Raw genomic sequence first — 26269 nt, 5'->3', positions numbered from 1 at the left:
ACATATACATAAATTTCAGCAATACTTATATGAACTTCCAAAGCAAGTACTTTGAAAAGTTCATTTAAATTATGGCTGGGGTGAGCTAAAAAGCACTATTTCTTACGTAAACAAATAATTAAACAAGAGGTCCATGGGCCACATCGCTCACCTTAGTCATCTTGGTCGATATTTAAAGATTTCCCATATACTTGTGTGTAAAACTTTTGTCCCTATAATGTGGCCAAAACCTACCCTTGGGGGCCAGGATTCAGGGTTGTCACTAGAAAATATTGAAGACGAGTCCCGGTATCATGGTTTGTAAGCAGCTTGAGTCCCATGAAAATTTGACGAGTCCCATGAAAGTTGAATTAAAGAGTCATTTAGATTTTTCCTACACCTTTATTTATACCGAGTGAACACAAGCTAATGTCGTACCTCTGTTCACTTTCATCTTCAACAAATGGCAAAAATCAGTTAATTTTCGCCAAGCCCATGCATAACAGTGCAGTGATCACTTTGTACACATGAAATTAAAAGTAATCATTCACGACTCGGTCTCATACAACTAATTGCCCATTGCAAACAGAATTACTTTCCCGAATCCTCTATCATCGTTACAACCCTATTCAGTATTAAACAAAATTTTAATTAAATAATTATTGTGATAAAATAGATGCGTACTAATTTTGTTTGTAAAATGATGTAAAATCTACCAAAGTTTACAAACTACGCTACTTTCAATTCCAATAAAAATGGCTACCGGAAGACAAACATTTATAATTAAATATAGATCCTGATTTGTAAAAAAAAAAGAAAAGAAAAAGAAACATATATAAATAACTGCCTGTGAGTGGCAAAATGTTTTTTACTTTGTATCTAAATTTCAATATTATATTCTAATTTGCACCCAATTGACTGCACTAAACAAACAAGTCGGATTGGGACACTGTGAACTCGGTGGTATCATCTCGGTTCACATTAGAGCGTAACATTTTACCTAGATTTTTTCCTATGAGTTTTAATGAATACACAAATCAGGGCTTCTAAGTAAAATTATGATTTTTACTCAGAATCCGAGACACGTCTGCGGGACTCGCCATATCAGACAAACCCCAATGAAATTTCTGTGATCCTATTCCTGCGTTAGTGACAACCCTGTGAATTTTACAAACTTGAGTCTACACTATGTCGGGAAGCTTTCATGTAAATCTCAGCTTTTCTGGCCAAGTGTTTCTTGAGAAGACAATTTTCATAAAGATTTTCCCTGTATATTTGTAAGCAAAACTTTGATCCCCTATTGAGACCCCCCCCCACCCCCCCCCCCCCCCCCCCCCCGGGTCATTGGTTTTAACAAACTTGAATCTGTACTATGTCAGGAGGCTTTCATGTAAATTTCAGCTTCTCTGTCCCAGTGGTTTTTGAGAAGATTTTTGAATGACCCCACCGTATTTTTGCGATTATCTCCCCTTTGAAGGGGCATGGCCCTTCATTTGAACAAACTTGAAAGCCTTTCACCCAAGGGTGCTTTGTGTCACTTAGTTTGGTTGAAATTGACCCAGTGGTTCTGGAGAAGATGAAAATGTGAAAAGTTTTCGCCGACGACAGACAACAAACAAATTTTGATCAGAAAAGCTCACTTGAACCTTCGGCCCAGGTGAGCTAAAAAAAATTTTTTAAACAGGTATTATCAAATTGTCCCTGAAGTTGAATTTTGTTTATCTTGATGTCACGGGTAACCTGGTTCAAAGATCTATTTCTTCGACTCGTAGGTCACTGCTCCAGACCTAAACAACTTGAGACGGTCTCTCATCTTGTTTCTAACTTCTTTGAGGGCCATCTCTGGATTTTTCTCTGGTACAGAGGCTTAAAAGATAGCATAATGAATTATTTGAGAGATTGCATAACAGGTTTTATAAATGAACATCATGCAAAATTTAAAATATCTATGTCTTAAACTTGTATATATGCACCTTCTGCATCGTCTTCCCTTTTATCTAAGCCATCTTTGGTCTCACGGGCGTTTTCCTGTCACACTGCATGATGTCGGTTCATCCACTGAAAACAGTGCCTTATTAAAAGTCACTTGATGATATTCTAAATTCATAACTATCTCTTCAAGTCCATGCTACAATGAAAGAGAACATGTACTAGATAAAAATATTGGAAACAGGATGATATTTTGTTAAGGTGTGACAATTCCACTAGACTACCAAAAAAGACGAATTATTACAAACCAAAAGTAAAAATACTAACCAGCAACGCCGTGTATTTTGAACAACTAGGCCTATCCCCCAGTTTCTGAGTGTAAGGTGAATCCTATATTCCTATCTGGAATCCATTCCATGCTTGATTGCATACTGATTCTGTTGAATGTTCTCCATCCTTGCGATTATTTCCCTGACTTCGCGCCCAGAAAGGAACATTGAAAAAAAAGCGCTTTGATCACTTGCGTGAACGTCAGGTCGTACACTGACTGACTCGTCCCCAGGTCAACACGTAACCAAAAGACGATCAGTAAAAAGTTATACAATTGACCAGTGGAAACCCAGTGTATAAGACTTCATATATATACATATGATATATTTTATACATGATATATCTTATATCGAATTAGAACGGGGAGAAGAAAAAACACGACAAGCTTCGTACATTGTACAAGTTGACCGAAACGACATCACCGGAAGTTACAACTTTCAAAGAAGTCATTTATGATTTAAAGATTTGTGAATGGAAATCAATAACATCGGAATGAAAAAGGACTACGGGGTAACGGATGACACTCTGTAAGTACCATATGCTTATTTTGTTTACGTTTGTAAATGATTACATGCATTGGAAAAATACACGCTTGATCGCTGGACCACTCGAAATTCCTCGATACAATCATTCTATTTACAGCTTAACATATCAAAACAAACTACTCTTTTTTTTTTTTAACGTAAACCATTGACTGGTTCGATCTAGATGGAAAGGGTATAATCACCAGAACATTGTATCATGGATATCCATCATTATGATTCTGTTTCGATCAGTTGACCTTGTTCTGTAATTATTACTGCTTCGTAAAATAACTACGGACAGTACGGTTACAAAATTTAGCATGGCAAGCTGATTGTATCCATCAGTGATAATTTATTGCTATTTGCACCTCAAAACATTGATGTGTCAAAGAAACTTTTCTAAATATGAAATTTTTAATCAGTGTCTTGAAAATTAAGTTTCTTCATTAATAATTTGTAATTAATTATTATTGCAGGAGATTGAGAACCCAAAAGGTACATGCTGTGCAAGAAAGATGTAAACATGCGAATTCCTAAATATACTAAATATTAAAACATCAACTGCAATCTTCAGTGGTGACATCCAAAAGTTGATATGCCATTGGTACTTCAAGTGATACGACCGTGACATTGGAAAATCCTTTTAACTTATCATCACTTGAGCCTGAATTGCAATCCTTTTGATACAGACATTTCTTAAAGTTCAGTTTCGAACATTAATGCCGCTGTGTCATCTCTGGAAATGGAAAAGCCTACCACAGAATCTGATGAATTTTTGAACATTCTTTCACAAAAAGGGATCTTCTTTATTTTGAAGAAGGTAGCCCAGGAACTGGAAATCTGTTATCAAAATGATCTTAATAATACACTGGACAATATTCTAACCTAAAAAAAAAAACAATCATGACAAACCCGATTGAACTCCTGTGATGAAGCATCTCAAAACTCAAATTATGGTAGTCATTCAAGTGACATTGAGGATTTCAATAGCGCATTTGACAGTAAAGTGATTTTTATTCAAGTTCAGATTGTTGTCATTATAAATTTATAAGAAGTGTTCTCATAGCCAACATTTTTCAAGTCTACTTTTGATGAAATATAGTCTTTTCTATTACAACTTATTATGACATGATTGTTGTTGTATACATAAATGTTCTTATCCACGAATCATTCACTGTTCTTATAGGTTTTTTTTAGCCTGAACTATGTAGCAATGACATGTCAAGGTAATCCAGAAAATGTAAAATCTTTTCTTTGATATGACAAGGATTTAATTTTGTAACAATTAATATCTAAAAGTCCTGTAACCCTCATTAAAGTCCTTTATAATCTGACTTCACTGGTTGTAAGATTTTGAGGGTAATTGCAAGACTTCTTCTCTCTTTGCATACTTTTAATACGAAGTCCTGGAAAGCAATGTAAAGTCTTGCATTATCTTGAATGTATCAAGTATGAGATTTTTAGGGAATTTCTGGGACGATGTTTTCGTCTTCATTTTATAATAAAGTCCTGAAAAACACAAGAATGTCCTAGAAAAACCTGCTGCTATGAGAGTGGGACTTTGTAAGACATTTAGGTAATAAATATGTCCTAGAAATTCTTGCAAAGTCACTCTTGATGTAAGTGGGATATTCCTGGACAAATGCAGAAACATGAAGTCCTGTATTATCCTACTGCATTAGGACATGGGAGAAGTGGGACTTCACAAGGAAGTCCCAGGACTTCCAGGGATATCCTTCAATTAAGCAAAAAAGTGGGATTTATTTTCAGAGGGGAACAAAAGTTATGGAAAAAGTTACAAAAAAGTTATAGCCAACAAAAGTTAGGGAAGAAGTTACAAAAAAGTTATACCTGACAAAAGTTATGGAAAAGTTACAAAAAAGTTATACCCAACAAAAGTTATGGAAAAAGTTACAACAAAGTTATACCCGACAAAAGTTATGGAAAAGTTACAAAAAAGTTATTTATAATAAATATGGGGATAATAAGACATTACCGATTATAAACAGCGACTATTATTGGTATAATTAATTTCATTTATAAAGTTTGGCACAAAAATATAAATAAAATATTTATCACTAACTCTTTGTACATATTATCACATTGAAAATTGGACAATCCCTTATGAAGGGAATCCCATATATATATATATATATATATATATATATATATATATATCACATTACTGAATTTATAAAAGTTAGGTCTGTTTCATGTTCTGGAGGCTGACTTGGGAACTAATCTTGGTCCTCATCGAAAACTTGACAATGGCCTCTGAATCCTGTCATCGTCTTTAAATAAAAAAGAAAATACTCTAGTAACCAACTGTCATTGATTCTCCAATTTAAAAGATGGATGTCAGAAATTACAAGTTTTTTTGTTTTCACCTTGTACATCTTCACAAATGGAAAGAAATGTGGGTGACTGATTATTCTTATTCAAAGTTAAACAATTTGTCATTAATTTAGTGTTATAATAAACAATTTATTAATTAAATTATAATCTCTTACCAAGAATAGTGTTTAAAATGGTCTTTTCAAGACCTTCCTTTTCATTTGCACCAGTTAGGTTCCCCCTCCTGACAAGTTCCACTTTTTTTTTTTTTTTGCTTATATATATAAAGCTCGTATATCTTTGGGATAAACTTAGATCCCACTACCAGGCATCAGCTCCATCATGCATCTAGAATAAGAAAAAGAAGCCAAGATAAAAGAAAATCACAATCCATTTATTATTAAAGATTAAAAAAGACTCAAAAACCTTTTTAACCTCCAGGAAACATTTTTTTTTTATTACCCATTCCGAAATTTTCTTATCTAATTTATAGCTTTTTTAACTTCATGTGAATAAAAAAGAATTTTCTCCCTACTTTCCTACCCGACCCTTTTTATCCCGAGTCGGGAGAGGCCTAGAGGGCAAGCAAATATTTTCTTAAAGATGGCCTTGCCACCTAATAAATATTTTTTTCAGTATTAGGAAAGGGAAATTCTATACTATTATAAACACATTTTCTTATTTCAAAATCACGTAAATTATCATAATCGTACTTTTATTATTCAAAAATGTTTGCCCACAAAAGAATATGTAGTTTGTCAACAAAATGGAGGGAATCAAGAAGGGCTAATATGTAGGACTGTATAGTCCAACTGCAATTTTAATTATCCTCAAGTTAAAATAAACTTAATACATTCTGACAAAATTTGTGTAAATATTGTAAACAGAAACTTGCTTGAAAAGGCCTATACCTAAGATCTTGGCACGCCAGGAAAGCCATGGCAGCTGGCTTTCACCAAATCCCCGACTTTATACTGGCAAAACTCCTTTCTTGGATCTTTGATGCGTGATAAGGTTATGATGCTGACCTTTTCTTCCTCTATCCACTCCATAAGGGCATACATGGTTCGTTGAACAAAGTAATAATAGAACCTTTCAACTTTCACCTTCTTGAAACGACGCTATCTTGTTTGAAAATGGAGAGCGGAGCCGATTTGACCAATCAGCGATTAGAGGAAATACCGGAATCAAGGAACTAAAAACCTTTATGACTTCAAATGATTAAAAATCGTAAAGTATATACGTGAAATTGATCAGGAACAATCAAACGTATTTTTCTTATAGTACGTAAATACCTGATTCGCACACTTCCGGTTATACCGGGTGCGTCGAAATACCCAAATGGACCCAAATGGAAATCAAATGGACCCAAATGGAACTTAATTTTGCACAATTATTAATTCTAATAATTTTTTAAAAAACTAATACTTAATAATAAATAACTTATAATAAAAAAAATACGAAATAAAATAATATGATTACATAATTTCCTTATCGATTAAGGCTTACAAAAATTTATCTCTGATATAGCTAGTGAACTATCTGTCTAGCCTAGCTAGCACTAAAAAAAAAAAAAAGGTAGAGTTGTTTATCTATCTTGTATACTGTATATCGAAAGTACCACACTCAGGATTAGACACCTTGAACTCAAACAATTAAAAAAACCCACTTTAATTTGAATAAGATTTAAATCGATATATTCCATTTGAAAAGATTATATGTATAATGTTGAGGATGTATCATCTTCAATAAAACGTGCGATTATAATATTTCATTTTAAAGCGAATCATTCTGCGTGTTTAATCAAAATTATTTGTGTCTTAAGTACGCTATTCATTTCCTATGTAATTTCAATGATTATCCCAACTGTATTTAACATGAAAATTATTTTTTAACAAAGTATAAAACAGACTTACCGTTCAAAGAATCCAAAGTCTTCGTGGAGAAAAATATCGGCAAGAAATTATATCGTCATCAAAACTAGTGTTTTTATAAAGTAAAAGTCTCATAATTATCTTCTCAAAATAACAATTTGATATCTCATTGGTCGAAGCAAAATACTCCAAACACTCATCGATCTTATTGGACAGTTAGAATCAATTACCCTCTCTAAACTTTATCATATTTCACACATATTTTTTCATAATTTATTAATATATCTTATATAAATACTTTTATATGAAATAAAACAACCTCGCATATAGTTATATGAAATATTTAATTCAGATATAACAATATAAAATAATATATCACAGTACATCATAAAACTAAATAAAAAATATTTATTTCCTTTTAATATTTCATTCATGTCAATAAAACATATTTATATTTCCATTTGGGTCCATTTGGGTATTTTGACGTACCGGGTTATACCGGATGTAAACGAAGAAGGCGCAATTTTAAAAACGAAGACAAGCGAAACACTCGTCACTGCTCCGAAGCTATGTACCCTCACAAACGTGGTAGCTACCAGGTTTTCCATGCCGATAAGTCTAATCCAACACTCAAAGTATCCCTTTGGCGAATGCAACAAGGAAAAGACAACATTTCATCAGAAAATTTCGACAATTGAAGTGTGGCGTGTGAAACTGCTGGCCCTGTCGCCATTATGATTATCGATGCCTTTCATGAGAAATCATTTATGTACCGTAACTGTTGATGTAGTTGAAAGGTAACAAGTTCCTAAATTTCGTTTTATGCATTATTTTTTGATGCTTGTAAATGATCCAATATTCACAATCATAAGTTACAAGCCCGGCACAATCTTTTGATTTTGAATTAGCTATGTAGCTATTATTTTATTTATTACATTTTATTTGTGAATTTTTATTTCCCCTCAGAATGTTTAAATGCAATGTCAAGCGGATTTATTTACTTATTTCTTTTTTACGTCATCAGTCACATTGTGATAAATTATATAGATATCATAGGTTATATGATTGATATATAATGTACTTCTTCTCTAGCCAATCAAATGACATGCTGCACCGAACATTATATAGAAACAGTTGTGCTATTTATGTACTTTTACAATATTTGTTTTGTTTTTAGTTGCTTCAAGATGTTACTGAAGAACCTGCTTTCTTACCATTTATGTTGACGGAGATTTAGAATGAGACAGATCAAGACAAAGAATTTGATATATGATCCTACACCTGACAGAAAAAGTTGAGGATGCTCAGCTTGTTTCTATTTTGAGGATTTTAATGGATAATTGAGATGCCTTTTCCATGGCATCCAACATATTGAAACCCAAATAACATTTGCGGTTTGTGTTCATCAGCAGCTACTGATGTTGTCCCAAGCTCTGAAGTTTGGCAGCAGTGAACAGGAACAGACAGGGTTGCTGTTATTGGAGCCTATGTACAGTACGGCCAGCGCGGATCCCGTATTTTCCGCGCTCCCCCCGCGGGAAAGAGCTACCGCGGTATATCTCAGATAACCCTGCATATCCCCCGCGCGCCCCCCGCGGTCCCGCTGTCCTTGCCACGGTCTCACCTGTAGATGATTAATGCCATCAACAAACGCGAGTTATCTCCCGTTAACGTAAAAAAATATATACTGATCATAAACTGAAAACAGGTCGTTTGTTCAGCAATACTATAAATAAATCATTAGGTTGCCATATACATGTTCATGCATCGCTTGTAAAACACATTTTACAAAAACTTCTCATGTTACCTTTATTGAACCATACATTCAATATAAGGGTAGATTATCATATACCAATGTCGGAAGATGACCATGCATATACAAGTGCATATACATTGTATATACGCTTTATCCGTAAAACGGCAAAGGTAATTCACGAAAACTGATTATCCCTGTCAGTATCAATCACATATTTGTATGGAGCGCCAAATTAACATAAACTCAAATAATTGAAGATATCTTCAATTATTTGAAGATATCAATTCATTTGATGCACACAACAATTGAATTAAAGATCTCTTCAAATAATTAATGAAATCTTCAATTCTGAATGATTGCGCGCATTAATTGAATTGATGAGAGCATTAATTCTTCAGCTGATTTGATGCGCGCTTTAATTGAATTAATGATCTTTCAAATGAATTAATGATATCAACAATTGAATTGATGCGCGCTACAATTCAATTGAAGAGAGCAATAATTGATATAATGCGCGCATTAAATCTATTGATGAGAGCAATAATTGAATTGATGCGCGCATTAATTCATTTGATGAGAGCAATAATTGATTTAATGCGCGCATTGATTCAATTATTGCTCTCTTCAATTGAATTAATGATATCTTTAATTCATTTGAAGAGAGCAATAATTCTTTTAGAGAGAGCAACTAAATAATTAAAGATATCTTCAATTGAACATATCCACAATTGAAGTAATGATATCTTTAATTGAATTGTTGCTCTCTTTAAAAGAATTGATGCGCGCATTAATTCCTTATACAAAAGCATTGTAAATGATTTAAAGATATCTTCAATTGAATTAAAGAGATCATCAAATTATTTATACCGAGCTCTAAATTAATTACTGCGAGCCATATTTCTACTAAATTGATGCTCTCATCAAATGAATGGAAGAGAGCAATAATTGAATTAATGCGTGCATCAAATCTATTATTGCCATGCTCTCATTGAATGAATTAATGCGAGCATCAATTGAATTGAAGAGAGCAATAATTGAATTGAAGCGCGCATTAATTCATTTGATGAGAGCAATAATTGATTTAATGCGCGCATTAATTCAATTAAAGAGAGCAATAATTGAATTGAAGCGCGCATTAATTCATTTGATGAGAGCAATAATTGATTTAATGCGCGCATTAATTCAATTAAAGAGAGCAATAATTGAATTGATGATATCTTCAAATAATTGAAGATATCTTCAATTATTTGAGTTTATGTTAATTTGGCGCTCCATATATTTGTGGTTTCATAAATTGTTTTTCAGGAATTTAATTCTATACAATGTATTTGTACAAATATTTAAAAACAAAACATGGATAACATAAATTTATATCAAAGTAGGGAAAGGAAAACCTTGCATCAGCAAATTCTAATCTTTATAAAATTTGAGAGAGAGAGAGAGAGAGAGAGAGAGAGTACTATTTAACATAGCTGACTGGACTGTGAACGGTCATGGGTATATAGTATGTGTATATCTGTTACATAACACGCGCTGTCTGCTCCGTATACCCCGTCTGCTCCAACGCCCCAGACATCGATCAGCACACGCTTTACCCGTGAAACAGTAAAAGTAACTTCACGAAAACTGATTATCCCTGTTAGTATCAATCACAGATTGGTGGTTTCATAACTTATTTTTCAGGAATATAAGTCTATATACATGTATTTGTACAAATATATATATATATAACATGTATCACGCAAATATTAAAGTAGCAAAAGGATTAGCCTATAGTATCATCAAACTCTATATAAAATTTGAGAGGGGGGATAAAACGTGTAAAGTGAGGACAATTTTTAACCATTTGACAAAAATCTGCCCAAGTTACGTCTCCATAAACGTGACCCGCAGCATATGAAAGATGTAGATACAAAATGTTAGATTAGAGGGGACAAGTGGTGTGAGGATATGTTCTAATTAATATTCTCTCCAAACCATTTTTTTCCCAATTCGAAAGAGAGTATTATATAGGTGTCCCTATAGCTATACCTAACACAGTACATTTTCTCTTCTAGACAATTGTGAAGACGTCCTAACTTAACAGGTTTCATTGTGTAGAGAACGTCTCGGGTATGTGTATATCTGTTACATAACACTTCCTGTGTGCTTCAACGCCCCAGACCTCGATCAGCGCACGCTCTACCCGTGAAACTGCTACGACAACATTAGACTAGCCACACAAACACCGCTTGGAAATCAATACAAATAAAGCATCAATCAAAATAAAATATTAATTGGATCCAAATTCTCAAATTTTAATTACATTTTTGGGGCTTTGAACATCTGAGAGGGGGGGGGGGGGGGACGCAATGCATATTTTAAAGGAGGTAATATAATACCAAAAAGTAGATAACAAGTAAAACACAGTTTTGGCGTATACGCCACCCCTGTCGTATATGTGTGGCCTTCCTCTACAACGTATATTAAATTTTGATTTAACATGCAATTAGAGAGTAATTTTGATGATACTGACATTCATATGTACCGTAATAAAAGGAATTAGTAAGTTGTAAGCGAGCTAGGAAACCAGCACTTGACGAACGAATTAAAAACAAACACCCTAGTTTAATTACTGGTAAAATTTGTTGGGTATAGGTAATTGTAAGCTGATAAGCAGATCGCATTGCCTGGAGTAGAGACATTACCATTTTGACATCCTGTATTCGACGCGTTGAACATATACACACAGGGTCTTCTCTCCTGTGTGTTGTTTTAAGAACACGTGCAGCAGGGACCCAACAGGTGTACATATAAACGATGTTCGATTGAAATGAGAAAACAAAAATCTTTCTTTTAGCATAATATAAAAATTTACATTTTTTTATTCTTAAAACATACAAATTAATATTTTTTTATTAATAAATTTTTTAACCAATTCTCGAAATCTACACAAACACCACTGAAACAGACAGAATATATTAATCTTGCACTCGTATACGGTCATTTGTAGATCTATTTGTATTATTTTTTCACTGTAAAAAATATTAGGACACAGCTCCTAATCCTTATCATTAAATGTAACATAAAAATACTAATAAAAAACAAAATTAAATGCTGGTTTGTTTTTTTGTTTTTGTTTTTTTTTAGAATAAAAAAATTGGAGGTGTATTAAATATGCTAAATCCTAAGTATATCTGGTTTTAGTAGGTCCCTGATTTTATTTTTCATTTTTTCTAAAATGATTTATTTAATATACCGGTATTTAATGCGAGATAGCTATCCATAAGCAAGCTGTACTCATTTTTTGCTGACGAATGAAATAGCTATTGTACAGTTAGTTTGTCCTAAAACAGGTAAATAACGGTACTTCACACCGCAGCGGTGTAAATCTGCCCCGCGATGAAATCCCGCGGAGGGATAGTGCGGGAAGGATTAACATACCGTGGGGGAGCGCGGTCTAATACGTGATCCGCGATGGTCGTACTGTAAGAGACCTTTGAAATCTGAGGAACAGGCAGTCCTTTTGACCTTAGCTGGAAAGTATAGGTCCGTGTGGTTTTCTTCAAAAGACTACTTGTGGACCAACAGGTTGTTTACAGTGTTGACTATAAGTCAACTACAAGGAGAGACAACAAAATAATTCGATTTAAGGAAACATTCATTGGGAGAGTAGAAACTTTTATTAAAGTAACAGGACATGGCAGTAGTGATTTGTTCATGGCTCTGGTGTATTTTCTTTAGAGAAGTTGAGAGGCATAGCCTTCATCGACTTCTCTTCGCAAGCATTCATGTTTTGATTCTGGAAAACGTGTAAATGCCGGAGTCGGTGACGGTTTATTCTTCAACCGACGTTTCGACTCAGATGTGCCTGGATTTACGCAATAAACAATTTGTTTTCAAACATTTAACAGTAATGCTCAAAACTGTCATAAAGAAATCAACACTTACTTGCTTTTAATCCATTTTCAACATATCCCCTGTCCCGGGTTTACGTTAACTGGTCTTGGGAGCTGTCACAATAGGGGACCAGTTAAGAGAAAAGCAGGCTGACGTAATCAGAGTTGTGATTTAAACCCGGGACAGGGGCATATTGAAAATGGATTAAAAGCAAGTAAGGCCACACCAATTTGTAAAATAGTTCTTCGGATTTTCAAACAAAAAAAATGAGGCGAGAGGGCGAAATTATTTTACAAATATTATTTTTAATTTTGGAGATAAAAATTATGAGGCGAGCGAATACAAGAAATATAAATATTTTTAATTGAATTAAGTGTGATTTTAAAAGCGGGCGCCTAAAAATAAAGATCTAAAATCATCAGATATCATTTGTTTTACCACATAAACTTAATATTTTTCAACTTTGTTGATATAGTTTACAATAAATAAGAAGTATTTCAGGTTTCAAAGACTTATTTTCTTTATACCTAATACATGTACATTGCAACATTAACTGATAAGGTATTTTTGAAGAATTTTATTTAAGTTTCATTTCTACAAACTTTCGATTCAGAGATATGCATATTGCTAAGGGCACATCCAGTTTTGACATTCATTGCAAATGCAATATCCATTGCATCGCTTTGAGCATTTTCTTGAATTTTGATATGACATCACCAAACCTTTTGTGAATTTGTCGTTAACTGTCGGTCCGGTTTAAAATAGTCATCGATCAGTACCCCTTGCTTGTTGTAAGAGGCGAATAAATGGGGCGGTCCTTCAGATAGGACTGCAAAAACTGAGATCCTTGTCACAGCACGATAAAGATCCCTCAGTGCCATAAGCGCTGAGCATAGGCCTAAATTTTGCAGCCCTTCACCGGCAATGGTAACGTCTTCATGTGAGTGAAATATTCTCAAGAGAGACTTCAGTCAGGGCTTGAAGCTAACTTTTTATGTCACCAGTCCAGCCGGACTGATGGCGTATAATTTCAAGCAGTCCGCAGAAAAAATTACCAGTCCAACAGAGTTTTCCAGAAATAATCAAACACACTTAAATGTGGGATTTATATTTACGAATCAGATTCGTTTGATATTATAATAATCTACAGATCGAAGCATGCCAAATGTGTGTATAAAATTTCATAAGTATATTTTTCAAAATGATGCTTTTAAAATTAACCAGTCCCATCGGACTGACTAAAACAAATGTCAGTCAGTCCGCCAGACTTTTAATCAGTCACAGACTGACGGGCATATGTTAATTTCGAGTCCTGTCAGTCAATATATAGGCTAATCAAACAATCAATCATACGCTATATCTCAATGTTCTCTAAATAGTGGCATCGAATAGTGCTTCAAAAGTTTCATCGGCTTCCAGTTTGATTCCAGCATAAGGAACAACTTCCAATCCAGTGTTATGAAGTATCGTACATATTAAGATAGACATCATGAATAACTTAACCGTATTACACTGTTAGGAAATTTCTAGAGGCCCCGCTTCTGTCATTTGTCAGCATATACATCAAGGTTATTTGTGCGCTTGTTGTAAAAACTAAAAAAAATATTTACGGATATTTTTGAACACACGGGCGGATATTATTTTTTGATAATATTATAATTTGGATTTGTTACAAATAGAAGCGGCGAATCCGACGAACTAGATTACAAATTGGCATGGCCTAAGTGTTGATTTCCTTGTGACGGTTTTGTGCATTGCTGTTAAATGTTTGAAAACAAATTGTCTATTGCGTAAATCCAGGCACATCTGAGTCGAAACGTCGGTTGAAGCATAAACCGTCACCGACTCCGGCATTTACACGTTTTCCAGAATCAAAACATGAATGCTTGCGAAGAGAAGTCGATGAATAGGCTCTGGTGATGTTCATGGATAGAGACAATGCAGTAGCTGACCATCGACATCAACAAAGTTCTTTAAACAATCACATGGTTCAATTGAAACCACCATCCTGAAGAGTGCAAGCTGTTTTGTTTCCACAGTTCCTAACAGGATTGAACAGGAATATAACATGAACATGTTCAATGTCCAGAACAGAGACATCATTTAACAGTCATACCTTGTTTTGTGTCACATTTACCAATGAGATTTGAATATACAGTATAATGTGTCTAAACCGGCTATGTGTGGTTCCAAAGAAATTGGCCGGTTTACACAGAGTCCGGAGTGCAGAATGTTGACAATAATGAGAGTTGCTTCCCTTATATTCACTATCTATGCATACGTGTGTAATGATTGCTAATGTTTTATTGTATCACAAAAGAATTCAAAATGTAAAAATATAAATGTTAGTGTTTTATTGTCGTGCTCATTTGAAAAAAAAATCAATTTTTATTAAACAGTTTAAAATCTGGGAATTATTCGCGCACTTTTCGGTTGGTAAATTGTCGATTTCGTCTACATCATCGTCGTCATCAAGTGCTACATTATGTACGTTTGTCAAGTTTGTGTTGTGTTCGTTTAAAATTTGTCTTTCCCAGCTTTCGTTGTAAATGTATCGCTCTCAACTGTCTCAATTTGTGAAACGGAAACTGATGTAATGCCGAGTGATCGACCGGACATGGCGAGTTGTGCTAACTAACTGCATATCATCACTGTCTGACTCGCTGGAGAGCTCCGAGAAGTCCATGAGGGTAAACCCTGCTTTTGGAAAACATAACGAGATTGTTGCCGATTTTGTTTCATTCCAAGAATGTATCGAATTCATCGATTAATTGAACTTTGTCTTTTAATGTCAGTTCTTGACTCTGTCGTTAGAGGGATCGGGCGCCATTACCTCATGCGTGGTGCTGTCATAATTGAAAAGTGCACCCCCCCCCGAAAATCAGGTTTTATTATAAACTGATCACGACTTATCGCCAGTTGCACTCTTTTACTTACCCGAGGCTCCCCTTGAGACCCCCTTTGTGTACACCGCTTGTGATCGACCAAATACCGACTGGTTGGTCATCATGGGTTGGCTGGTTTAAATGCGATAATTAGAGCTAATTACGAGCAGTTGGGACCTCGTGTACACCGAATACAATTGACTGTAACAATTTAGGGTGGTGTATCATCGAGGGACCAGTTTACACAGGATAATTAAAGTTAATTGATAGCAGTTGGGACTGTGTAAGCGGGCCGATATACAGAATACGCAGTATCCGGAGTACCGGGAATTATTAATAAAGGATTTGTTAAAGAAATGTTTAAGGGACTATATTTTGTGGCCGGAATTGACAGAGTGCCGGAGTACTCAGAGGCCAGTTTGGACAAATTATACTGTAGAAATATTTTTGAATACTTTTTTGGAAAAGACATTTTTATATGCCTTAATTTGATTTTGATAGACTATGCATACCTAAATTGATGAATATTGTCTCTTTTAACATGGAACAGAAGTCCATTATGATTTATTTTTAATAAATACTGTGACATATCTCATACATGTGTTCAGTTCATTATTCGTTTCAATTAAACAATTTGACTTGCCATTCTCCATAAACAGCACCTAGTGGTAATTGATCAACAATCATCATGCATACATGGTGTTTTGAATTCTCATGGGTTGTATCAGCTTATAAAGTTCATTAAAAATATAATTATATACAGAATATTTTATTGATCGTACAATGCATTTAATATTATTCTATAAGTAAGGATTCTAGAATTTGTAATTTTTCCATGCAATTTCTAATCAATTCTTTAATCATCCCCCCAAAAGAAAAAGATTTAAAAATTCAACATTGAAATTTCCCTCTGACTAGCTTTTTTGTGGCATTGAAAATAAGAAATGACACAGTTCATTGAAGTGTTTGAAAGTGAATAATCACTAAAAATTTACCAAAGTCAATCCAGTTAAGGTAGTACTCTACATCGTCATAATGGCTGACTTCCTTTAAAAACATGGATGAAAAAATCGATATCAGCAATATTTGACCTTTCCTTTTCCATTTAAATACCAAGCCAACTATCTCAGTAGGTTAGAATACCGACTGCTGACCTGTAGGTCGAAGGTTCGAGTGCAGCAGGGGTTTTAAATTTTTTTCAGATTACCTTCTACTAAAACTGTATTTTTTGACAAAATAAAGTAAATTTGAAAATTTTCAACTTAAAATATTTTTGTACATATCCTCCACTTTTCATCTACATCAAATTTCTCTGGTGTAGCACACCTCCTTAAAGACCGAGAAAATAAGCACCTCAAATTTACCTGGCCTGTGAACCCTTGTCAATCAGGAGAAATTGATCTTCACATTGGATGCTAGAAATTGATGGACATTTAGTTACTAGTCTTTGTGTATACCTTGTCTATCTTATCAGGCGATCGAGGCGCCTGTGCAATCCTTTGATGCTTAACGCGTAATCCAACTGGAGAGGAAATTTTCATGTAGAGATAGTCATACAATAATAGTAGTAAATTTTGCATCAACTATAATAGAATATAGTAGGGTATGCTTAGGAATGGGCACGATTGATAATTATTATGGATTATGTTAGAATATAATTTACACGGACATCGATTTTATGCTAAACAGATTAATTATGAGTAAATACATTGTACGTTAATGAAAATTTTGTTTACACTCATTTGAAAATCTATTTGCGTAATTTCCCCTCGAAACATGGCGACAAATGTGTATGTACATGTAACTGCAATCTTATTAAAATTAGACGTTAAATCCTCTCGTACATATATATGTATGCGAGTACGCGAGCGGATCAAACATCTAATTTTAAATAGATTGATGTAACTGTCAACTTATCGGAATAGAAGTTAGCAGCTATAAGGGCTCTTTCTTGCGTATAATGGTTGGAATTGGGATCCAGAGGAAGAACGAATTCTTCATCTGGACCAGTTATCGAAGGAACTGTCAGAAAATCTGAATGTCCTGACTGTTTTGTAGGCCATTCGTTATGGACGAGTCACACAGACAACTCTGGTGTGCCTTCCAGAAAAATTTATTCAAACTGAATAAAACTTTCTGAGCAGTTTTGGAATATATACATGTTACAGTCATCACGGGGCGTGGGACGATGATCGGTACATATAGCCAGAAAATATACCTCAGTACGCAGGAACTCCCGTCGGAAACTATATATATAGCATTCATATAGGTATACGGACAGAAAGTCACAGGACAAAAAGACACAGGACAAAAAGTCACAAAATCCGTAGGACAAAAAGTCACAGGACAAAAAGTCACAATGATGACTTTTGATAGGATAAAAAGTCACAGGACAAAAAGTCACAGGACAAAACATCACAGGACAAAAAGTCACAAAAATGCTCACTAAATTAAGCTGTTGTTCAGACGTACGCCAGACATTTCTTACAGTGGATGGGAGGTAGAAGGGAATACATGTCATCATTCTTATTGGTGTTTGTTTTGCCACATTTAGCACTTTCAGTTCATTGTTAGATGTTCATTATTAGATGATAAGAAAAGAAAAATCATTGACTTGTTTATATAGCAATTATCATATGACAGTTCACTTACTTCTTGTTTTGACAATAATCTGGAGTGAAAGGAAGCCAACCATATGCATATAATTCTGCCATCAGATTTTGTTTTGACAATCATTAATGCATATAGTATACTAAACCAAATGATCATAAAGCTTATTTTTATTTTATCTCAATACAAAATATCTCTTTTTAAAAATCAAAATATTTTATAATTATTATCAAAATCTCATAGAAAATATAATTTTTGCATATATATTTTCTTAAACTTTACAAAAAGAACAGATATGTTTTTAAAATATATAAAAAATCAATACTTTTTATTTTCTTATAAACTTTGACTTTTTGTCCTGTGGCTTTTTGTCCTGTGAATTTTTGTCCTGTGACATTTTGTCCTACTTTCATAAAATTTCTTATTGTGACTTTTTGTCCATGGTCATTTTGTCCTTCACTTTTTGTCTGTGACTTTTTGTTCTGTGATTTTCTGTCCTATATATATCCATCGTCGGATACCGGGTATCTGACGGAGGCAGTTAAATGGATACAAGAAAACTTAGAATAAAGATTATTCTGCCTAAGCGTTCTCATTTATATAAGATAAATTTATCGAGCTTTAATTTTTACATGTTTGATTCATTAGACTTGATTATCAACGTTTCGATTGACTTGCACAAGAAAAATGACTACCATGAATTTTTCAATCTTACAAAAACATACAGGTAATGCAGGTAACACAGATAACATCCTGTGTATTTGGGACAGTATATACAAGCAAGGGTTTCCTCTGGCTGGGGGCTTCACACCTGCCTTAAATTAGCTCTGCCCCTTACTTAACTTACCTGAGGAAAACTGACCAGTTGAAAACCTAGGCCTTTAAAGACCCAATTTGAAGATAATGCCCCAAAATTGTAAACTGCCTGTCAATCAAACATTTAACAATAGATCTCAGGTGGAGGGACATCTGCAGACACTGGTCTCCAGCTATCCCAGAGAGGTGTTTTGATAACAATAACAGCCAGTATCTACAGGCATTCTTTAGATCTTGAGGAAGCCCAGTATACCAGAGTTTTTATAGCATTGACCTGTCCACAACTGCTATTTTCTTGTAATTCAATTGTTTTTAAAAAGACCCCTTAACACTGGAATTTCAATAGTATTTTTTCTCCCTTTATATACATGTCATTATAAATTACACAATCAGAAATCAAACAATAATTTGCACAATAATTTCTAAAACTTGTAACTTATTGAAATAATTTATGTCATGAATTTTTTATACCTCTATATTTATAACAGAAATTATTCATTGAGTCAATGACAGAGAGGGGGTGGGTGTAGAATGTGTGTCAGCTACCCTTACATGTAGGAATACAACCATTATTCAAACACAGAAACTCTACAGAGGTCCCTGAGACAGGTCCTGTGTATATCAAGACAGCACCCACAGGTAGATTTCTACCATGTTTTGTCTATTTCTTGGAGTGCCATGGGATATAGCAATTAACACCTTGGTAGACCCTGCATGGCCACTCCAGGTAAATAACATCTGTTTAGATTAGGCTCCACCTACATTTTCACTGACCAAAGGGTCATGAGATAGGTCTTTAACATTCAGTTAGTTACTATGAAAAATGAAAGTGTCAAAAAGTATTGGTAACCCCCACCCCCAAATGACAAAGTCCAGAAAAGTTACATTTTAGTTGTACAAGAAAATGACGAAGTCCAGAAAAGTTACATTTTAGTTATACATGAAAATGACAAAGTTCAAAAAGTTACACTTTAGTTATACATGAAAATGACAAAGTCCAGAAAAGTTACATTTTAGTTATATGTGAAAATGACAAAGTTCAAAAAGTTACACTTTAGTTATACATGAAAATGGTTAAGTCCAGAAAAGTTACTTTTTAGTTATAACTTTTTTGTACCTCAAGGCCTAGGTATAATTAAGTTATACTTTAGTTATAACTTAGTTATAACTCATTTCGGTATGGGAATTATATAAATATAATATAGGTCTGTACTTTAGTCAGATTGACATACTTATATATATATTTGATATAATATAGGTCTGTACTGTAGTCAGATTGCAGTTGACAATTCTTCACATCACATTCGTTTTTCAAAAGGTGTAACTCTATATAAACAAAATTTTTATACCCCCCCCCCCCCCCCCCCCCCCCCCCGCAACAAGTTGGGGGGGGGGGGGGGGGATACTGGAATCGGGCTGTCCGTCCGTCTGTAGACGCAATGGTTTCCGGGCTCTAAAGCATTATCCTTTCCACCTACTGTCACCATATCATATATATGGACTACCCATGGGATGAAAATGTTCCCTATTGATTTTGGGGTCAAAAGGTCAAAGGTCAAGCGCACTGGACATCGAAGTGGCAATATGGTTTCCGGGCTCTAAAGCGTTATCCTTTCCACCTACAGTCACCATATCATACATATGGACTACCCATGAGATGAAGATGTTCCCTATCGATTTTGGGGTCAAAAGGTCAAAGGTCACGCGCACTGGACATCGAAGTAGCAATATGGTTCGGTTTGTCATGCCATTTGTTTTTTACACTCAGAAAAGAGGTAGTTTATACCTATTACCAACACCCTTTGGGAGATTGGGGTAAGCGGGGGGTATTCTTAGTGAGCATTGCTCACAGTACCTCTTGTTTCATCAAGTCCCTTCCATGTGTTCATATCCAAATTCGATCATAAAAATCAAATAGCATTATTTCTTTGGGTAATTGATAAAAAGAATCAAAACTTTGTTATAAGATTAAACAAATATCATGCCATCAAGAAGCACATTGTGCATGCATTGCACACATACGTGGTGTGCATAATGATGATAATAATGATAATTAAAAACCAATAACATTTTCCAATCCCAAACCCATATCATTTTAGATCATAACCAAATATTATTCTGTTTTGATCTAACCTTCAAGTAGACATTTTATCAACACCATTATCCTCCAAATCATGATTAAGAGTCTACAAAGGTGAGATATTTAGATGTTTCCAAAGATTTTTCCAGACATTGGAAATTTAAATTTTTCTTTTACATCAAAATCTAAATTACCATTTTCACTTTCTGTGGTATTTTCTGACACTCGGGACACCAAAGAGAAATTTCCCCTATTTTCCATGATATAAGTCTAAACTTATCCTGCCATTTGTACACAATAAACAAGTGTCTTTTTACTATCATCGGTATTCTCTTCAAGATATCAACATCACACCTTCCGTTCGTTGTAGGTGGTGAGGTTATAACGATGCAATTGAACAGCGTGAAATTATTGCGCACCAAATAGCGATGCATTTAATCCAAGAATTATCAGATTTAGAATGACCGTTCTTTTCAGTTGATAATTGCTCTTTCGATAGGATTTCTCAGCAAAGTGCAGATTTTTTAAAAATGCCACCGGCTGAATTGTGCACTTTATTCATTTCTAATGATCGTTGATATGACATTTTAAAAAAAACTATTTCTATGCGAGATTGGAGTATTCCATGAAAAAATACTAAACTGACTGAAGTTTCATATTTGATCAAACATACACCCAAAATACCATTCAAAAATACAAGAAGGGGATGGGTCACATGGAGTTCTGTACACAATCACATGCGTTTAAATGATCAAGACATAGGGCTCACGGCGGGTGTGGCCGGTCGACTGGCGATGCTTACTCCTCCTAGGCGCCAGGTCCATTTAACCTCTAATATATACAGGACTCCGTGTTTGTCCAACTCTTAATTTTGTATTCCTTTTAGGATTTATGAAATTGATCACTGTCCGTTATCTTAACCTTTTCACATGTGCAAAATTAAGACCACATGGCTATTTTTGTAAATTGAATAAATTATAGCTATTTTACTGTCATTTGTTGATGCTTACGAAGTTATTTACATCGATATTTTCCTAGATGATTTGCATAGAACTCTAGGAATTGAATTTCAAATTTTAAGTAAGATCATACATAATTTTAAAGATAAAATATACATAAATGTCTGATGTTTAAGTACAAGTTCTTGCACTTCAAGCAATATGGGGAATTGGGTAGTTGTGTAAGTCGTGTCAATCTTTAAGAGAAATTGTAGAAAAAAAATAAATGAAAAATTAGCTTAAACCAAAGAATTATTTAGTGATGTGTGGAGTTTTTCAAACATGTTCTTGTGCTAGAATATTAGTTTAGTGACCTATTTTGACAAAAATGAGCAATTTTAAGAGTATTATTATATAATATGTTGGATTGTAAAATAGAATCCAGACAATGTGTTAACTTACATGTACCAGTGTCTATATGTATGTAAACATAAAAAATTGCACGTTGATTGTTATAGAGACACAACATACGTTTATGACTTCTGAGTGTACTTCTCTATTTTTAGCCGAGTTGCGTAGCAAATCTCGGCTTTTAAATTGGCGAAGGATGCATGGCATCCAGTCGGGCGGGCGGGCAGCGTCTACAATTAGCTTGTCCGGTTTCTAACTTTCATACTTTTTGGTGCATCTTTGTGAGACTTATATAACATGATCACATCCAAAAGAGGAAGGTTCCTATTTATTTTGAGGTCAAGGTCACTTTGTCACTAAATGCCATAGATTTGAGCTTGTCCGGTCTCTAACTTTCATACTATTAAGGGCATCTTTGTGAAACTTACATAACATGATCACATCCAAAAGAGGAAGGTTCCTATTTATTTTGAGGTCAAAAGGTCAAGGTCACTGTCACTAAATGCCATAGATTTGAGCTTGTCTGATCTCTAACTTTCATTCTACTTTGTGCATCTTTGTCAGACTTCCATATTTTGATCACATCCAAATGAGGAAGGTTCCTATTTATTTTGAGGTCAAAAGGTCAAAGCCGAAGGTCTCTTTTTTACTATATACTGTAGATTTGAGGTTGCCTCTAACTTTTATACATGTACTTCCTGGTGCATGTTTATCAGACTTCAAATCCTGATGACATTCATGTTGCTTTTGAAATCCAAAGACCAAGGTCATTATCACACTAAATACCTATTGCGGCCATTCAAAGCTTCATACTTTTAAACTATATTAAATACATGCATGTTTTTACTTCGTGAATGCAAACATATATAATTTTTTAAACTGCAACTCCGCCATATGCATCTGTGATACGTTTTAGTGATTTTTATTATTATTTTGTAATAATTCTCAATCCCAGAAGCATCTGGTGCAAATCTACATAAAATCATCTCCCATCAGTACTTTGATTTGTTACATAACTTAAATATGCTAGTAAAAGTTGTGTTCAAAGCGGATTTATTTATTTTTTCAATTGATAAGTTTATTCTATATGTATAAGCACAATTAAATAGTTTCTAGTGTTGTAACATCTGATTTCGTTTTACGCATGATATCTGTTGTTATTAACCGATCAATATATGTAAACAAAACATGGCGTTGTTTTTACAAAAAGAAATTGTGAGTGCTTTCATCTCTCAATAATTGTCATTCAAATTTCTGTTGACCAGTAGAAATATCTTAGTTATTTTAAAAGGATTGTAAACATTTAAAATGGGAAAATAAATTTTGAAAATTATCTATTCAAATTGTAACCATGCCCCTAAAACATAACGATTACATAATATTGTCGGGAGACTTTAATTGAATATGACTTATGTCATGCAATGGTCTTCAATTATCTCATTACATGTATTTACGTCAGAAAACAAACACTAGTGTGTCATAACAACGCCTCACCCTTCCAAGTTTTTCATTATTTATGTTCGGAAACACAACACAATCGAGTTACTTAAGCTAAAACATTTGCACATAAATGTATCACAGTCAAGGATCTATGACTTGGCAACGAGCTTCACTGCAAGTTTATAGTTCACCTGAGCTGAAAGCTCAAGTGAGCTTTTCTGATCGCCCGTTGTCCATCGTCTGTCCGTCTGTCTGTAAACTTTTTACATTTTCGACTTCTTTTCCAGAACCACTGGGCCAGTTTCAACCAAACTTGGCTAAAAGCATCCTTGGGTGAAGGGCTTTCAATTTTGTTCAAATGAAGGGCCAAAGAGGAGATAATCACAAAAATGCAAAAAATAGGGTGGGGTCATTTAAAAATCTTCTCAGGAACACCTGGGCCAGAAGAGCTGACATAATGCAGATTTAAGTTACATAGTTAAAATCATGGCCCCTGGGGGTAAGTTGAGGCCACAATAAGGGATCAAAGTTTTACATACAAATATATAGGAAAAATCTTTAAAAATCTTCTTCTCAAGAACCACTAAGTCAGAAAGGCTGATATTTACATGAAAGCTTCCTGACATAGTGCAGATTCAAGTTTGTTAAAATCATGGCCCCTGGGGGTAGGATGGGGCCACAATAGGGGATCAAAGTTTTACGTACAAATATATAGGAAAAATCTTCTTCTCAAGAACCACTGAGCCAGAAAAGCTTTAATTTACATGAAAGGTTCCTGACATAGTGTGGATTCAAGTTTGTTAAAATCATGGCCCCTGGGGGTACGATGGAGACATAATAGGGTATCAAAGTTTTACATGGAAATATACTAGCAGAAAAAAGAAATTTGTTGGTTATATTTATAAAATCTAAACAATCGATAAAGGTGATGTTTTTTAACAATATCGGATAGTACCCAACTTAGATGCACGGACTGTTTCATGGTTAGTGAGCACATGTTGTTTATTGAAGTGTTCATACGCACGAGTTTTACTGGCCAATACTGGTTTGGAGTAAGAAGTGTAAAAGGTTTGTTTGGACACTATTCGTTAAGGAAAGCACTTTAGTTTTGACTAAATTTACCCTTCTGTCATGCCACGACTCGGCGAAAACCAACATAATCGTGCTGTTGGGATGCTTCAAGCTGGAATGGCACAAAATATCGTAGCAAGACACTTTGGAGTTCATTAATAATTGGAGACGTTTCCAACATTCTGGTAACACTCGGGATCGACCACATTCTGGGCGTCCTCGTGTGACGTCGCGTCGACAGGACAACCACATTAGACTTCTGCACCTGAGAAATCGTTTCCAGACAGCAAGTTTGACTGCTCGTAGCATTCCTGGACTTCGACCAATCAATCCAAGAACTGTGCGTAATCGTCTGCGCGAGCACAACATCAGACCAAGACGTCCAGCGATGCGCCCAATACTGCTTCAACATCATCGTATCGCTAGACTAGCGTGGTGCAGATGACATCTGTGATTCAGAATACAGGACTGGGCCAATATTCTGTTCACTGATGAATCCAGATTTCATTTGTAAAGTGTATCATCGCGTTGGGGAGCCGTACCAGGATGCTTGTGTTGTGCAACGTAGACAATTCGGTGGAGGTAGCGTAATGGTGTGGGGTGGAATAACAGCACATGGAAGGACCCCTCTACAAATTGTCAATGGAAATCTCACTTGTGTACTCTATTGAGACGAAATTATTCAGTGCCATGTGATACCCTTCATACAGAGACAACAAAATCACATCACTCTGCAGCAATTTTAAGACAACACAAGGCCACAATGTTGCAGGTGTAGTCAGGGACTTGTTTGTTCAGAATGTCGATGTCTTGCCATGGCCAGCTGTTTTCCCCGACTTACTGCCGATCGAGCACGTCTGGGATGAAATGGAACGATGTCTACGCAGTTTTCCAAATCAGCCAGTGACGTTGGCTGATTTAGGCCAGGCTTTAACCAACATCTGGAACAACATCCCTCAAGCATTTCTGAACACTTTAGTGGCATCAATGAGGTGCCGTTGTCAAGCATGCGTGAATGCAATTGGTGGTCACACGCGTTATTAACTTTGTTAATTCAAGTTTGAATACCAGTGTCTTTCGAGTGTGCTGAAATTGACGTTATTAGACGTTAACATTAATGGATTATGAAATGTTGTAACAAATACATTTGTTAAGGTACCTTAATTCCCCATTCCATGTCAAATAACGTTAGAAACATTATTCACGAGTCACAAACGTTATCACACATTCAACGAACCCGATGGCATTTTGGTGAATTTTTTAAACCGTATTAAGACTTGTTGTTTGAAAGCAAACAACAAAAATTCAGAATTAAAAAACAACATACGAATCGCAATAATACAAACAAGCCGGTTTTATACAAAACAACGCTCGGGAGAGAAAATGCTTATAGTTATATACATCGCAAAGTCG

At 34.8% G+C, this 26269-nt stretch overlaps 1 protein-coding gene and 3 long non-coding RNA genes across 9 annotated transcripts in view; 2 read left to right on the top strand and 2 right to left on the bottom strand.

Annotated features, from left to right (window-relative positions):
- LOC125664639 (LIM domain kinase 1-like) overlaps positions 1-26269 on the top strand; it is a 231804-nt gene that overhangs the window by 114182 nt on the left and 91353 nt on the right. The gene's annotated exons all lie outside the window — the stretch shown is intronic.
- On the bottom strand, positions 1710-2503 carry LOC130051898 (uncharacterized). Its single transcript, XR_008800159.1, has 3 exons — positions 2236-2503; positions 1953-2107; positions 1710-1845 (listed from the first exon to the last, which is right to left on the bottom strand). It is a non-coding gene; the product is annotated as an uncharacterized LOC130051898 (long non-coding RNA).
- Positions 2534-4096, top strand: LOC130051884 (uncharacterized). Its single transcript, XR_008800149.1, has 2 exons — positions 2534-2765; positions 3239-4096. It is a non-coding gene; the product is annotated as an uncharacterized LOC130051884 (long non-coding RNA).
- LOC130051885 (uncharacterized) lies at positions 2843-10990 on the bottom strand. Its single transcript, XR_008800151.1, has 2 exons — positions 5273-10990; positions 2843-5053 (listed from the first exon to the last, which is right to left on the bottom strand). It is a non-coding gene; the product is annotated as an uncharacterized LOC130051885 (long non-coding RNA).

This window comes from Ostrea edulis, chromosome 1 (genome assembly GCF_947568905.1).
Source record: "Ostrea edulis chromosome 1, xbOstEdul1.1, whole genome shotgun sequence".
NCBI lineage: Eukaryota > Metazoa > Mollusca > Bivalvia > Ostreida > Ostreidae > Ostrea > Ostrea edulis.
The sequence above is the reverse complement of the archived record's forward strand: the minus strand, read 5'-3'. Positions and strand labels throughout refer to the sequence as shown.